The sequence below is a fragment of the Anguilla anguilla genome, chromosome 19 (genome assembly GCF_013347855.1).
Source record: "Anguilla anguilla isolate fAngAng1 chromosome 19, fAngAng1.pri, whole genome shotgun sequence".
In the NCBI taxonomy this organism is placed as follows: Eukaryota; Metazoa; Chordata; class Actinopteri; order Anguilliformes; family Anguillidae; genus Anguilla; species Anguilla anguilla.
In genome coordinates, this window is record NC_049219.1 from 5453682 (window position 1) to 5470729 (window position 17048).

The following is a 17048-nucleotide window of genomic DNA, read 5'->3' on the forward strand; positions in this document are numbered from 1 at the left end:
CGTAATGATTAAAATACAAGGGACAATACCTTGTTTTACGTTCGCAGTAAATTTGGACTAATTACGGTTCTGGGGATGACTAATCGTGACGTTTTCTGTGTTTTTGAAAGTGCTTCTGGATTATGTAGTCAATAAGTAGACGCAAATGCTGAACCCCCCCCCCCCCCCCCCCCCCCCCCCCCCCCGTTAATATGTTAGCTAATGCTTTAGTTTATATTTTAGTATTTTTCAGGTACAAGTCTTCTGTGGTAATTATTTATGGTGGAAAGAAGCCATTGCGCATGCGGCTGGTGGTAGCCTTAATAGACTGGTATCGTTTCCCTGTCCGCAAGGGGGCAAACAGCTCAGAGGCTGGATGGCTGGAGTCGTTCACGATCCCAAGCGCGCACGTGAGCGCGCTCTGGAGTGGTAAATGTCCTTGACGGTGGGGAGAACAGAACAGTTGTTTCATAAGCCTTTCCTCGGTCGCCTAGGGTCCTGTGCACTTAACTGGCATTCTAGTTTCTGTTAGTACTGTTGCTTGGCAGCCCTGATACTTTTCTCAAGTTCAGGGTTTTTGTACAAGGAACCGTAGGCTGGTTTGAAAGCAGTTGAACGCGCAGTTGAAGTTTATCTTTCACGTTTCTATTGAAGGCTTTTGGTCGGGCTGTGTTCAACTCTTCTGCTTTGCACACATGTATCGATCCAAACGCTAATTAAGTCTATTGTGACATCACAATACCCGGCAGGGTCCCGGGGTCGCGTCCTCTGAGCAGCGCTGCAGAGAGCTCACTGTTGCTTTCGTGTTTTCGATCTTCTGCGTATATATTCCGCTGCAGCAGAAAGACGGAGGCATGATTAGAGTTGCCATTTTGCTATTAGGCCTGTCTGTTGCATTATCCCCATTAGGCTGGTACCCCTTGCAGTTGTTATATTGTTTGTGATTCCTAAGCACATAGAGAAGGTTTGGATTCTGAAACCTTGGATTTATACAATATTATGTCATCTGTATACATGGATAGTTTGTGTTCTTGATTGCTGATTTTATAAACCAGTGATGGAATCTGACATTATGATTTTGCAGGCTTGTGGTTCTACTGCTAGGTTAAGTAGTAGTGGTGACAATGGACAACCCTGTAGATTGAATGGATGTGAATTATTCCATTTATAGATATAGAGACTTGTGGATTGTTAAAAAATATCTATTTTATGAACTTAGTTTGTCTGTGTGTATTTACTTGTTATTTCCATTCCTTGGGGTCTCTCTCTCTCTCACACACACACAGTCATTCAAATTCAAATTGTAAATGCTTTATTGGCATGAAATACATTAGTAAATATTGCCAAAGCGTACATGTATAAATACAAATGACACTACAGCTTGAACATAAACAATTTTTACATCTAACTGTTTAACAACAACAGACACTATAGGAATAATAACAATAATAATAATAAAAATGCCAAAAACATTAAATGAATAATAATAATAAATTCATAAATTAAATTAATAAATTTGGTGGTCAACAATTGTCCCTCAAATTATTGCAGGCAGAGATGTACTTTGCTGCTAATGGAGCTGTTGGCCCTTCTCCTTGCAGGATTTATAAATTCGCATTTGGTTTGTGAATTGAAGTTTTTTAAAATCAGAGATAACTTGTTGAAATAATTTATCCTAGTTTCTGAATATTTTTACAATGTAGGAGAAAGTGCATCTCTGTTTCCCCAGAGTACTGCTTACACACATGCCTCTGTAATTATTGGGGTCTACTTTGTCTCCATGTTTATAAATTGTGGAGAAAGTCCCCGGTTCCAGATGTCAGGATAATAATTGATATTTGTAACAGCCCGATTTAAGCCTGTAGTGTTATTTTGGTAATGAGTACTGAGGAACATGTTAACAGAGTCAATTAACTCAGTTGATCTCATTGCTTTGGTGAATTTATCTGCACTTGTTTCAGCCCATCTGTATGATTGGTTAAGATTATACAGCTTACAGGGCTGTGTGTATTAATTTCTGCAGTCTCCAGTTCTTTTCAGAAATATCCTGAATTTGTTATGGCCTGAAATGGGGGTTTGTTGCCTGACAGTGAATGCGCTGGTGGAGGAGAGGGGTCCATGTCAGTGACGGCGTAGTCAACAGCACTTGTCCTGAGAGCTGAGCAGTAAGTGAACCTTCCTAAAGAGTCCCCTCTGGGGGCTGGATGTATTGCGTCCATGCTTTCACAAGAACACACAAATATTGATACAGCATATTAAATACATTGACATAGCATAACGTTATAATTCTACACTGATGACTTAGACAACTGTCGTTTCCATGCTGATGAATTGTAACGTTACAGCTCTCAATTATAACGATTACATGTTTGAGCGATTGCGATTTAATTGTAGGCTATTTGACATTACCCGTAGACCAGGCTTTTTAGTGTTAGTCTCATTCATTTGAGTAGGGTCCAGGAAGTTGCCTGCTTCCACCACGCAGCGTATGTTAAAAGAACCTGCCTGCATCAAGCTGGGGAATCTCCACCAGGAGAATCTCCATGGAGAGGACCGGAAGCACGTGACCTCCATGTAGAGGACCCAATGAAAAAGCAGAAGGACTGGAAATTGCATAACCTCCACACCCCAAAACTACCAGGAGCATCTCCACCATCAATCTCCATGGAGAGGACCGGAAGCACATGACCTCCATGTAGAGGATCCAATGATAAAGCAGTAGAACCTGCCTGCAGCAAGCTGGGGAATCTCCACCAGGAGAATCTCCCCGGAGAGGACCGGAAGCACGTGACCTCCATGTAGAGGACCCAATGAAAAAGCAGAAGGACTGGAAATTGCGTAACCTCCACACCCCAAATCTACCAGGAGCATCTCCACTATCGATCTCCACGGAGAGGACAGGAAGCACGTGACCTCCATGTGAAGGACCCAATGAAAAAAGTGGAAGGACACGGAAATTGCGTAACCTGCACACCACGAATTCAAGTCACCTGACCTCCTTTATTTAGGAAACGAGTTGGTTTTTAAGATGTTACCACTTGTATATCAAGTCGTTTTAATTAACGGTCGATAAGTCTGGTTACAACGCAGCACTTAGCTACGTTAAGATAACACCCTTAGTGCTCCGTACTAGGCTAATAACAAGCCGGGCGTAATGCTGGCTTCATGTATAAATTATATATAATGCATATTTTAATTACTGTTTATTTAAATGTACATGTATTCACTGTAGCCTTACAGTGGGCCTATAATTAGTTTTAGAAGTCTCGGTATGCTGTGACTATGATACCCTCGCATCTACGATACCATGTTTACCTTAAAAGGGAGTTGTCATCTCTTCTCTGGAGACACACCTGTTTGTGCATTTACGAGTCTGGTGTTTCTCAGGGAATACAACTGATAACTTCTAATGATTAATCAGTTCATGACAATTTAATTATTCATGTCTAATGAGAATATTTTTGATTAAACTCATTTTAATCTTACCGAAGTCTCCCGAGTATATATCTCACTCCTGGATTAGATGCACCAACGCTATTTAAATATACGCTTTCATGTCGCCGAAAAGCGGATGACGATTCACCACATTCAAAAATTGAGTCATAACTGTGGACACTTAAATCTCAGATGTAGTTGTACACCAAAGAATCATAATTCCTCAGGAAATTATGCAGCAATGAGACATGTCAAAATTTGAATAGGCTTAATAAAATGAGACAAAAACCACTTGTTACAATAGATTTTTCTTTAATCAAACATCCAAAAGAAATACAATCAAGACTATCACATTTATTCAGCCTTTAATGGTGAAATCCGCTGGCCATGGCAAATTCTGCCCGATAGCAGCTGAAGCCCTCATTCTTTTTCAAGATCCTGATGATTACCTTTAAAACAGAAAACACAAGTCACTAGTCCCCTTTACACATCACTGTTATTGTTTATCATGTAACCAATATCAGTCAGCAATAACTCAGCATTCACATCTCACCTCTTGAAGTATGACATCAAAGAGGTAGCCCATCATGTCGATTTCACCTCTGTCAATTTTTTCTTGCACACTGGTAGCAGATGCTATCAGCTTCATGGGCTTGACAGTCCAAAGATTTAATACATTTACACATTTAAACAATCTGACATAACTTATTTTGTATTGCACTTTGCAAAACCCTGGCCACAAGTGCTTTACATTTAGATAATATTAAAGAGAATTGTCAAGCTTTGCAAGAACAGAGTAAAACAAATTTGGATTAATTTACCTGACTACACAGTTTTTGGTGATTTGCTCTGAAAATGGCGGAGGTAGGTATTGCTCTGACAAGAGGATTGTCTCAGCTAACATGCAGGAAGCGGTCAGGTAGAAGCAAACTGCAAACACAGAATGCATATCAGGCCAGTGCCATATGTACCATAATTAAACCATCAGTGAAAGCCCAGGATATATGGGTATATTTATAAATCAATGACACACTATGTTCTACAGCATATCCATCAATTTACCCACCCAGATATAATTTCTGGTTAACAATGTTGTACATTTTCAGCTCTCATAAAATGCCAATACAGATTCTGATGTAGTCAGCTGAAAGGAACTGATTAGCTTACAAAGGAGATGTACAGTAGAACGGGCACCAGTTTGAACAGACCAGGCAGAATTGGTATCATTTCAAACAGACAGGAATATGGATTTAATGTCAGCATTTCTTTGAAATGCACAGCATTTTTTGCATGTGATTGCACATGCCTCTGAATATTTGTCACTTTTGATGGTTCAAAGGTTGGGCTCAGCGGGCAGTGGAATAAGCGTTGGCAGCACGTGTTGCATTCTTTCACTGATGGAGAGCCAGCATTCCAGATGGATATATGCATCTAAAACAGATACAGATTAAAATTTTATTTCAAGTAACTTTTTTTGTGTTCCAAATTGCAATTAAAAGGACAGTGGTCTTGATTTCACTTCACAGCAAGGAGTTAATCATTTGTTTAGATAGTAAAAATACACTTCCTAGCTTTTAAGTTTGGATTAAAACCACTAATTCATAACCAGGGGTACATGCACCACCCAACAACTACATATGATAATCAAAGATATTGGGAAACTATTGCAGAATAAATGTCAGGATATTGCTTCCAACTAGTGTATCGCCAAACAATGGCACTGTGGTGCAACAAACAAATAGCCAATTAACGGTGGCGGACAAGGGCAAACGCGCTACAATGGCCCAAAACATTTCCATTAGGAGAAACCGAGAAACATGCTGCAGCTTCAGAAACGATGCCAATTCAAAAACACATACGAAAATCCAAAACAAGTACAACAGAAACGTGCTGCAAATGAAAAAAACCTGCTGCAGAAAGCCAAAACAAATACATTAACAGCAAACACGCTGCAAATACAGAAACGATGCAAAATCAAAAACACACAAACTCCGAAAACAAAAGGCCTATTTCACATTTTTCGGTATGTAAACCGGATGTAGGGGTCTCTCATTTCCAGTTATCTTAACAGCCACCAAAGGGCCCTTGATCCGATTTTTGGACGGGTCGTTGATTGGGGCGAAGGAAGAGGAAGTGACCTCAACAAACGAGCGTGATCTGTTGAGCGGTGTGGTGTTTGGTGGAGCGAAGTTCAAACAGTTTAAGGCTTTTGTTTTGTTTTTTCTTTTGACTGTTAGGAGCGGACACTTCTGAAAGGATTAGGATTTAGAGAAGCACGAGCGCATCCTGGCTTGGGGTTTCCGGCCGGGGTTAGCCATGTAGAAAGACCTTTAAAAGATTTAAAATAGGGAAAGCGCCAAGTTCAAGCCCCTACGCAGTTCTGTGATTTTGCTGGTGGTTGGTGTTCGTTTTCGTGTTTTTTTTTGTTTTTTGTTTTTTTGTTTTTTTTGGCTAGTATTAAAAAGTATAAGGAAAGGTGTAATACTTTGGTAGCCGATGGCTACGGGAAAGGGTGCTGGGGTTGAGGGAGGTGCGTGGAAGATGGCGGGTAAGGGAAGCCAGAAGAGGGTAGCATCGAGCGAAAGACCTGAGGTATCAGAAGTATCTGGGGAAAATAAAATGAGAAAAATTAGTAATTCTTAAGAATATGTTATGTTGTTTAAAGTGAAAGACCAGAAACAGGGAGATGGAGGATTTAGGGCATTAAATCCCCTAAGAGTTACAACCGCTTTGGAAACTCAGATCGGTAAGGGATTCCAGGCCAAGATATTGTCAAATGGGCTGTTGAGAGTGTGTTGCAAAGATAAAAAACAATATGATTGCGCTAAGGAGATGGGGAAGTTGGTAGTGAAGGTTGAGAGCGTGGTTCCCAGAGAGAGACAGGGACTCAAAGGAGTAATTTATGGTGTGTACGCCGGCCTGTCTGAGAAGGAAATCTTAGACAACATTAAGGGTGGCCGAGTGACCGAAATCTTTAGATTCAAAAGTAAGGAGAGAGGCAAAGGGAACCCGCCAGTCCTGCTAATGTTTGCAGACAGTGCGCTGCCAGAAAGAGTGTATATTGGAAGCATGGCGTATCATGTAAAGGAATACGTAAGACCACCGTTGCGATGTTATAACTGTCAGAGGTTTGGGCACATTGCTAGCTCTTGTCGGGGCAAGCGTAGATGTGCGAAGTGTGGGGAAGATCATGTAATCCAAGAATGTAAATCAGAGGCCCCAAAATGTTGTAACTGTAGAGGGGATCATGCGGCAGCGTTCCGTGGATGTGAGCACTTTGTCCAAGCCAGGCGAGTCCAGAATGTGAAAGAGCAGCACAAAGTTTTGTATGCAGAGGCAGTTAAAAGAGTGGATAGAGAGCGGGGACTTGGGGACTTGGGAACTTAACGACAAACAGTGCAGTGTTGGGGAACCAGCCCGCTTGTCCAACTTTACCACAATTTCCCCCTGATATGTTGATATTGAGCAGAGAATCTTTGCTATCTTTCATTGTTGATGTGTTGGTAGGTGCAAAAATAACAAGCAAGAAATCAGACATTATTAAAATTGTGGTTGATGCAGCTGAAAGGTTTCTTGGTTCGAAACAGTTTTTACCGGAAAAATTACATGAGTACATGACGAACAAACAACATATAGGTAACTCACAGTTGACAACTGACAATATGGAGGAGTTGTACGTGGACGACGATACTGGGGATTAATGTTTGATATTCTTCAATGGAATGCCCGGAGTCTTATAGCAAACGGCCAGGAATTAAAGAGATTTGTCGACGCATTTAAAGAGAAACCTGAACTGATATGTATCCAAGAGACGTGGTTAAAGCCCTGCCTGGATTTTGTAATTCCGGGATATGTATGCTTGAGAATGGATAGGTGTGATAGAACAGGCGGGGGGTGTGCAACTTTTATTAAGATAGGAGTCCAGTATAGGAGGCTTGAAATACGCCCTAATCTTGAGTGTTTGGCGGTGGAAGTTTGGAGTAGCCATAGGTCTATAACTATTATTAATTTTTATAATCCTTGTAAGCGTTTGGCATTGCCAGAGTTTGATGAGATTATGGAGCGTGTAAGAAGTCCTATTATATGGGTTGGGGACTTTAATGCTCATAACCCTCTATGGGGCAGTGATAGCAAGGACATCAATGGAATAGTTGTAGAAGAGTTCCTGGATAAATATGATTTGGTAGCGATAAATGATGGAAGGCCGACCAGGTATCATATTTTAAGGAATACTTGCAGTCACATAGACTTAACTATTGCTTCTTCAAACTTAGCCAGAATAGGGAAGTGGGATGTTATGGATGGACATCTATTGGGCTGTGACCATTATCCAATTGTATGCAGGTTCGGTAGAAATCTCAGAATAGAAGTGGAAGAGAGAGCTCCCAGATACAATTGTTCTCAGGCTAAATGGGATGAATTTCAGGAGAGGGCTCAAAGTTTAGTAGAAGAGATAAATAGTGAGGGCTCTGTAGACAATTGAAATGCGTCTCTCAGTAAGATGATCCATAAGGCAGCCTGTGGCACTATTCCTATGAAGAAGAATCCCAGATCTCGTGCATTGGTTCCTTGGTGGAACAAAGAGTGTGACACAGCTGTAAGAAACAGAAATAGGGCATATAGGAAATTAAGGAAACATCCAATGCTGTGTTATGCAGTGGAATATAAGAGATTAAGGGCAGTAACAAGAAGAGTAATTAAAAATGCAAAAAGAAATAGCTGGAGAAGATATTGTGGAACACTAGGCCCTGAGACTCCTGTAAGGCACCTGTGGGCAGCGATACACAGAATGTCAGGATTGTATAAAAGAAAACCAATTCCGGTTTTACAGAATGGTGAGGTGGAAGCAGTATCCGACAAAGGAAAAGCTGACATGTTTGCTGATGTCTTTCAAGCAGTGCATAGATCTGGGAATTTGGGAGTTGAGAGAGGTATGAAGAGGAGCAAGCTGATGTTAGCTAATCAGTGGAAGCTGGATAGGAGTTCAGAAAATGACAATCCAATAAATTAGTTTTTTACTATGAAAGAAGTGAGGGATGCCATTTATTCTGGTGCAAACACTACTCCTGGGAGAGACGGGCTGTCTTATGAATTATTCAAACATTTGGATGAGTTAGTTCTTGAAGAAATTCTAGCTTTGTTTAACTCGGTGTGGGCAGAGGGTTGTCTACCTAAGGAATGGAAACATGCAGTCGTAGTCCCTATCTTGAAACCAGGTAAAGATGCATCTGACCCCAGTTCATATCGGCCTATAGCATTAACATCAGTGCTTTGTAAAATCATGGAAAGGATGATTACCAATAGGCTTGTTTATTTTTTAGAAAGTAAGGGACTTTTTGCCAATTTCCAAAACGGCTTCAGAAATGGTAGGTCAACAATGGAGTCAGTCACAGTTTTAGACCAAGATATTAAAAAGGCATTTGATAGTAAAGAAATTGTGGTAAGTGTATTTTTGGATATTGAGAAAGCTTATGATTTCTTGTGGAAGGAGGGACTAATGATTAAAATATATGATTTAGGAGTTAGAGGTAGAACGTTCAATTGGATCAAAGATTTTCTAATGAGTAGAACAATACAGTATACAATACAAGTACAAGTGGGTGGGAAAAGCTCAAAAATCGTTGAAATAGGAAATGGTACCCCGCAAGGAAGTGTAATTAGCCCAGTCCTATTTAATATAATGATAAATGATATATTTAGTAACATTGGAAGAGGGTTTGGACAGTCTTTATTTGCAGATGATGGTGCCATTTGGAGAAGAGGAAGAAATGCAGAGTTTATTTTAAAACAAGTCCAAAAGGCTCTAGTTTCTGTAGAAGAATGGGCAGACAAATGGGGCTTTAAAATCTCAGCCGCAAAGTCTAAATTTATGATATTTGGTTTTAGAAGAAAGTTACCTAACCTAGGACTGCACATGTATGGATCTTCACTGGAGAGAGTGAAAGACTTCAAATTTCTGGGAATTTGGTTTGAAGAGCGAATGACTTGGGCTGTTCATACAGCAAGAGCACTAGCAAAAGGGGAAAAAGTGTTAAATGTCATGAGAAGTCTGGCTGTACTGGGTAAAACTAAGTGGAGCTAATCAAACACTCCCAGCCAGGTGTCTTTTACAAGGGTCATGGGATCCGGGTGGCAAGATTAAAAGGAAACCATTTTTTGACAGTGTAAATCAGTGGGCCAGTAAATTGAGATTGGAGCACCAAAGCATAGCAAATCATACGGGCTGGTTACCTGTACCTTTTTGGGTAATGCAAGAGCAGGACATTGACCTCACTTTATTACAAGAAAAGGACAGTAGTGTGATAGTTTCAAAAACAGAACATTATCTCAACAGAGAGATGGAATCTTATTTGAAAGATTTTACAGATGGTTCTAGGGACCCAGAGAGTGGGGAAGCAGGATTTGGACTGTATTTGGCTCAGTTTGGTTTTAGGATTGAGCGGCGTGTCACTGATGGAAGTTCTGTCTTCACAACAGAACTACTGGCAATTCTTTGGGCTTTGTGGTGGATAGAGGACGTAAGACCAAAGAAAGTCCTCATTTGTTCTGACTCAGCAGCTGCTCTGATGGCTATAAGAGGACTTAATTCAAAAGCTCGTCCTGACCTTATTAATGAGATTGTATTTGTTTTGTTCAGAATTGAGAAATCTGGTTGCGAAGTCAAGTTCTGCTGGGTTCCTGGGCATACTGGAGTTGTGGGAAATGAAATAGCTGACGCTATAGCAAAGGCAAGTCTTAAGAAAGGAGACATAGATGTAAATATATCCCTGGGAAGAGTGGAACTTAGAGGAAAAATCAAGGAGGGTGTTGAAAGAGAATGGCAGGGATTATGGGAAAAGGAGACTAAAGGAAGACACTATTTTTATTTTCATCCTCAGATTAAAAAACCCAGTTGTTGGTCTGGAACCCAAAGAGATTCAGTTAAAATTAGCAGACTGAGGCTTGGACACTGTGGGTTAAATCATTACTTGCACATTGTAGGAAAACATCCAACAGGACTATGTGAGTGTGGAAACCCAGAGACAGTCAAGCATGCTCTCCTGGAGTGTGGCAAGTATAAAGCAGAGAGGGAAACTTTCTATAAGAGATTGTCAGACCTAGGAGTAGTTGCATTCTCCATTAAATCTTTTTTTGGCCAAAGCAAGAACCACCAGCTGATCACCAACACAGTTTTACAGTTCCTGCATGAGTCAGGGCTGTATATGAGAGTATGAGCTGCAATTGTTAAATTTCTATCCTGTGGAGGGCAGTAATACGCCTAGTTGCGTCTACACTGCCGAAAACTGACAAGAAGAACAGCCACCAAAACAATGGCAGCGACTAAGAGCAACCAGTTTTGTAGCGTTCCCCTGTATACCAATTCGAAAAAGAATTTATTTGCCCTTTCACAGCTTTCCCTCAGATGTACTCCAAAATAAGAAAAAAAACTTGCTAGGTAGCATGACTGTCATAATGTTGCAAACTAACATAAACTAACTCATTGCGACAGCTAGCTAGTTAGCTACTGCTTGGTGAATAAGATTACACTCGATATTAAACTTTTCTCCTCACATACAATTGGGTCCAAAAGTCTGAGTCCACTACCAACTCCTTTGTTTTTTTTTTTTTACCATTCATTGAGAACTAACGCAGTTTCAGTCATGTGGTATTTGTTACTCAAGAATGTCATAAAATCAGTTAGCTAGCTATATTTTATGTTATGATTAGCAAATTACGTTTTAGCCAGCTAGCTTGTTAGCAAGCACATACTTGGATATTCAATGTTGAAACTGCAGATGCACATTTGTTTTAGTTGTTAATTGTAATTACAAAATGTATTGACGGACATCGCGACAACCCTACTTAAGATATATCAGCTGATTTAAAATGTGGGTAGTTTTTATCAGCGATGAAAACAAACAGCTCGGTAGTGAACTGAATTCACACCATTACACAGGCGATTTGACAAGCAATATAAATCTTTATTAGAACAAGTACAGCACAAACAACATGTCACAAAATAGTAACGGTAGTACAAAACTTAGTTCAGAGATATTTCACTTCGGTATAACAGTAATTTTATAGCGTTGCCTCCACTGCTGACCGTCAACGTCAACAGAATCGCTTTTCCTCAGTTGTCAGGTTCCTTATTCATTCATTTTCGGGACAACCGAGAGGAACAGAGACGCTGTTAACGGACAGCAGATGTTGCTTCACGCTACGAAAACAATGGAGTCGCCTCCAAAAAATAATTTATGTTATGTCGGAGTGAAATATCTCTTTAATCGGCTAACTTGCTGTGGTTAGCAAGCTAGCTATTTAGCTTTCTGGCGAACCAGAGCTAACGTTATACTTACCTTCATAACCGAATATAAACTTCTCAAAAAATAATTTATAGCCCTTGTCTAGTTAAGGCCGCTTAACGTTCATTGGCAATGCTTCGACAATGCAGGTAACATCGGACACAGTGGACTTTGGCAGAGCTATTAGGGACTGTGAGAACACACGTCGCTGTTTAGGCTCAATTTTTCGCTGTCAGAAATGGACTTGCGTCCGTAGCAACGGTAACCGGAAACAAAGTATCCCTACATCCGGTTTACGTCGCCATTTTGTGAAATAGGTCTATCGCAACAGAAAAACGTTGCAGACCGTTTTCTCGCAAATACCACACTTTCAAACTGGCGAATAGGAAAGCAGTGAGTTTTCATTGGATGGGCAGATGATTCCTTTTAGTTAGATTCGGCAGGGATAGGCATCAGCATTGTAATAGTATGAAGAACTGCGTATCGAAGTTAACTTAAGCCAGACATGCGAAGCTAGCCAGCGGAGCCGGAATGAGATGTGCAAGTTTTTGCGTCCTGTTGGGTGAGTAAGCTACAGGCATGCATTTGGCACTAATGAAAGGTTTAAAGTAAAGGTCGTTTAAGGTTAAGTAGATAAGTGAAATTTCAAAACCGGCTCTAGAAAATGGCCAAGGTGCGAATTGACTTGAGAAAGGTCTCTGCAGGTTCTGGACCGAGGATACAGCGCATGATAAGATGATGTCCGCACATTGCTTACAGTTTTTCTCAATTGTTCAAACACGTTTTCTGAAACTACAGCTCAATTTCTCTAAACTCTACACACAAAGCACAGCAACAATTATCCTTTGCCAAAGCTACACAAATCTCTTGCAAAATTCATTCATGCATTCAAAATAATGATGATGAATAATAGCATAACTGTGGGTGTCTTCAGACTTTTGGTCCCCATGCACTGTATGTTGCCGATAGTTTTTAAATAAAAACTACTTCAGCTTTTTGGAGTGCTCTGCACATGTATTATGCATAAAGTGATTCATTTATTTTATGTACGCACATAGCCTACCACTAGAAAAAACACTGAATTTGTCACCCTCACCCACATAAATCTACTTACAATGTTAGTAATAACGTATAAGTTGCCCAGCTTGTCTGTTTATTCATACCGCATTTTGTAGAAGGCCTAATGTTATTAGCAATAGGTAGCATTTAGCCGAGTAGCCTAACTTGACTAGTTAGGGTAAACGTCCCTATTAAGTCCACCTACCATATCAACTTCTGAGTCAAATAAAAAAAACTACATCATTTTTTGCTGTGTGATGTTTTTTCAAATGAAGCTGCTTGTTACATAAATAACACTTTTTATTGCAAGTCAATCACATTTGTCCATATTGAGTTATCGAAGCACATGTGTGGCATGTGCCTGCTGATCCCAGAAGATGTTGCAAAAAAACTTAGGTGATTTTGGTACCCTCAGAAAATAACATTTTTTGTATATTTCTACTCCTGTTTTTGGTAAGTACTCATTTGTTATCATAATTTAAGTGATTAGTGTTTTTAATTAGACATATGTTAGAATATTACCTGAATTAGAAATATTGTTTCTTTTGAGTTTTAGCACGCTAGCAAACAGACCACATGCTGGATCATTACAGTAGCTACATAGTATGGTTCATTGCAATGACATAAAGCATGATAAGCATGTATAGTTTATATTTTTGTATGCAGTTTATATTATTATACTGTTAGATACACATTTATTGTCTATGTTTATCTTTATTTATTTTTTAATTAACATTTTTACCTGGTGGGCTTAAAGGGGACTCCAGCAAAAAAATCACACCGTCTGGGGTGGATGTAAATGAGTATAGCTAATTACTTGTCTGCATGATCAATTTATACTTTTCATATTATGTTAGTGCACCATATATAGATTTATTTCATATAGTTGTTTTTTTAATTTCATGTGAGTAAAATAAAATATTCTGTCTTTTAACCATAAATTCACCGATGTTCCCTTTAAGCCCACCTGTTCCCATTAAGCCCACTTTACTGTGTTTCAATGGGGATTTTCTCCCTTTTGACCTTTGAACCATTTTCCTCCCTAATTTTGACCTCACCTGATGAATCAGCTCCATAATTCAGATAATTAATACCCATATTTAAATATCAGTGATATTGCATAGGTCAATTCATTCTGGATAGGCCTGTGTTCTATCTTAACATTAGCAATAATTTTTTAATCTTTACTTTTCAGATGAGTTTTAGTTTAAGATGACTAAAACACAAAAGAACTACAGTTCATGTCCACGCATGATAGAAGCGCAAGTTCATCCTCTGCAAAGCAGGGCTGTAGGGACCTGGACCATAGAGCTTGTAAGTGTAAACGTCACCAAGCCACTCCCCTCGGAAAATGAATGGGGCAATTTTCAATAAGCGATATTTTTAGTTAAAAGTCGGGAACCAGTTAGCTATTGGTATGCGGTACTCATGACATATATGACTCATGAAATATAATATCAGCAGCACGATTGACCCATGCGAAGTACAAGGTACAACGTTGTGTACGATTAGTACACTTAGGAACTACACATACCGGTACTGTGCACACGACGCACGCTTATATCGTCACGCCTCAGCTGGAACACGCTTGCGCCCTTCTATTTCTAGTGTCACTTCGATATCGTATTTCAATTCAAAATGACTGGAAATAACAGATTTGTTACTATTAAGTTATATTGTTTATTTCACATCATAATTGTACGGTCGTGATGACAACATGATTTCCTTTCAGGGATCTATAAAGTACAACCATAGACCGTATAAAAGAGTACAAGCTAACCTAACTAACTTGACGTAATTTCAAATGGAATATAACGTCATATATATTTTTATCACAACGCAACAACAATATAGCTAGCCAGCATGGTTTTCGATGAATTACCGACAATATATTTACTACTTACTATGTTTAAATAAAACTATTTATTAGAAATCTATCTCTTGCCTACTGCACCTGTCTTGTCTAAGTGCACTGTGATTCTGATTTTCACAATGTGTGTATTCCTTTGTAAGTGCTGTGAGCAGACTGAAAGTCTATGTTACACCGAAGCCTTGCGAAACGAAGTTTCGTTACATCGTGTACTGTACAGCATATGGTTTGTAATGACAAATAAACCTGACTTTGACAGCTAGCTAGCTACCTGCTGATCCAGCCATTCCTAACGTTAACGTTAGCTAACCGAAACTTTATGAACGATATCTTTCATGGTGGCGCTAACAGACCCGCTATTCTACTCTGGCTGTATATGACCTGCTCTACATGGTTGGATTTGGAATGATTTTCTCCCTTCTTAACATTATTGTCCTGACAATTGAACAAATGCATTAAGCTAACCTGTGACACCGCATTTGTCGTGGGTATAGCTAGCTAGCCACCGGTGTTGGGTGCAGTTGGCCCTGCTGGTCAGTTATTTTCTTCTCCTACTAATGGTTAAAGTTAGGACCTGTGAAGGGAAATCTGATCCCAGACCAGCAGTTAGGGGCAGCCAAGGCACCGCACTTGGCGGGTAGACTTACGAGCACACGTGGTTGTGACGTATATCGTGCGACTTTGATTTTAGTGTAGTTCAGGACCACCAACATATCGTAAATCGACATAAATCCGTTATGTTTCCCTCCAGAGATTGAAATAAATACAACCAAGCACATGCTACGACAGAGAATGACGGTCCCAAAAAAACGTGAGAAATCTTTTATTTTTAATCGCTATAGATATTTTACAATCAATGATTTTTAAAAAGTCAATTGGATTTTAACATTGGGCTGTGACGTCACGAACCAGACGCCCCCTGGAGGCAATTTGACTTACAAGCTCAATTCTATTTGCGCAATCATGAGGTCATTGAAAGTCTGTACAAAAACAAGATGAAAGCCATGAAAGACTTGTTAGTGTAAGACAAAGACAACCACAACGTGGGCAAAAGATTGAAACAAACAAATAAAATAAAGCTTAGACCACCCTATAACCTATGTTATGTTACACTACTAAGATGGAGCATGGAGCAAATGATAGCCTTACTAAAACGATACAATCACCTCAAAGAGCATAGGCCTACGTTTAGTCTAGGAGAAAGTAGAAATTGCAGAAATGTTGACATCTTTCTTGTTTATTTTGTTTAAGTTATAGGCTAATGATACATGAGCTTCAAGATGTTATGACTGATGTCTCCTCATAATGAACTGTATGTTTTAATGTTACCCCACAATGAACTGAATGGTTCTAAAATGTGTTTTTACAATGTTTTCAAACTACTATCCTAAATGTGATTAACATTTGAAAATAAATTAAAGTTATTGTTTAATTGTAAATCCTGAAATTGACTCATTTACTATCCTTAGAACATTAGTATTGAACCTAAAATTGTTTTTCATTCAGTCAGTCGGTCTGCAGAAATCTTCCTAAAAACACCTGCACTTTCAGCCTGCTGGCTGGACCAGAAATTTTGGCCAATTTCAAATGCCAACAGCACACCATAGCATAGAGATACAGACAAAATGACAACACATTGAAAGATGAATTATTGAAGAGTAATTTCCACTATAGTTTTGATTTTGTTCGTAAACAGTTTTTTGGTTACATTCCAAAGAAGACATGTTGTAAGTTTAGCTTTTTCTGTGTTGACAACACAGCAAAAAGGCTGGTCATGCCTATTTCAAATGCCATTTACAGGCCATAGGATAGGAGTGGAGACGAAATGAAAATAGCTATTGAGAGCTAAGAGATTACAAATTTGAATAGAACAAGTTTGTATTGTTAAGGTTTTTTAAATATATATGTATTTATCAACAAATCATGAAGTGGGCTTATTTGGAACACCCATGGGCTTAAAGGGTACGTTAGGTACCCGTTAAGCCCATGGCAGACTTTTGACATATTTTGACAAAGTATACAATAAAAACATTAGAAATTGGTATAAATGAATTATTGACACTTCAAATGAGAGATTAGACTTTCATTTTAACTATAATGTTCTCACTTAAATTGGGGCAGTATACATTAAAAATGTCTGAAAAGCGGATTTGGTGGGCTTAATAGGGACGTTTACCCTAGATTCAAAACGGCTGGGTGCAATTAAGCCTGGCTGTGTTCAGTCCGCTGAATCTAATAATCAAGAATTTAACCAAATTTAATTGATAAAGTAACTTGGGGGGCAATTACTGTTTCACATGGGTGATATGGGTGTTTGATAACTTTTTTTATTAAATGAATGAAATTAATTATATATATTATGCATTTTGTGTTTACTCTTAGTTTCTTTGTCTAATATTACATTTTGTCTAATAATTTGAAAC

The 17048-nt window shown here is 39.2% G+C and overlaps 2 protein-coding genes and 1 long non-coding RNA gene across 3 annotated transcripts in view; 2 read left to right on the forward strand and 1 right to left on the reverse strand.

The window, feature by feature from the left end:
* Positions 1-17048, forward strand: part of LOC118219213 — a 155857-nt gene that overhangs the window by 60797 nt on the left and 78012 nt on the right. The gene's annotated exons all lie outside the window — the stretch shown is intronic.
* On the reverse strand, positions 3352-4214 carry LOC118218871. Its single transcript, XR_004763578.1, has 2 exons — positions 3968-4214; positions 3352-3863 (listed from the first exon to the last, which is right to left on the reverse strand). It is a non-coding gene; the product is annotated as an uncharacterized LOC118218871 (long non-coding RNA).
* LOC118218856 overlaps positions 12117-17048 on the forward strand; it is a 92811-nt gene continuing 87879 nt past the window's right edge. The window contains exon 1 of the mRNA XM_035401599.1: positions 12117-12895. The gene's annotated coding sequence lies outside the window, so the exon portion shown is untranslated. The remainder of the gene's footprint in view (positions 12896-17048) is intronic.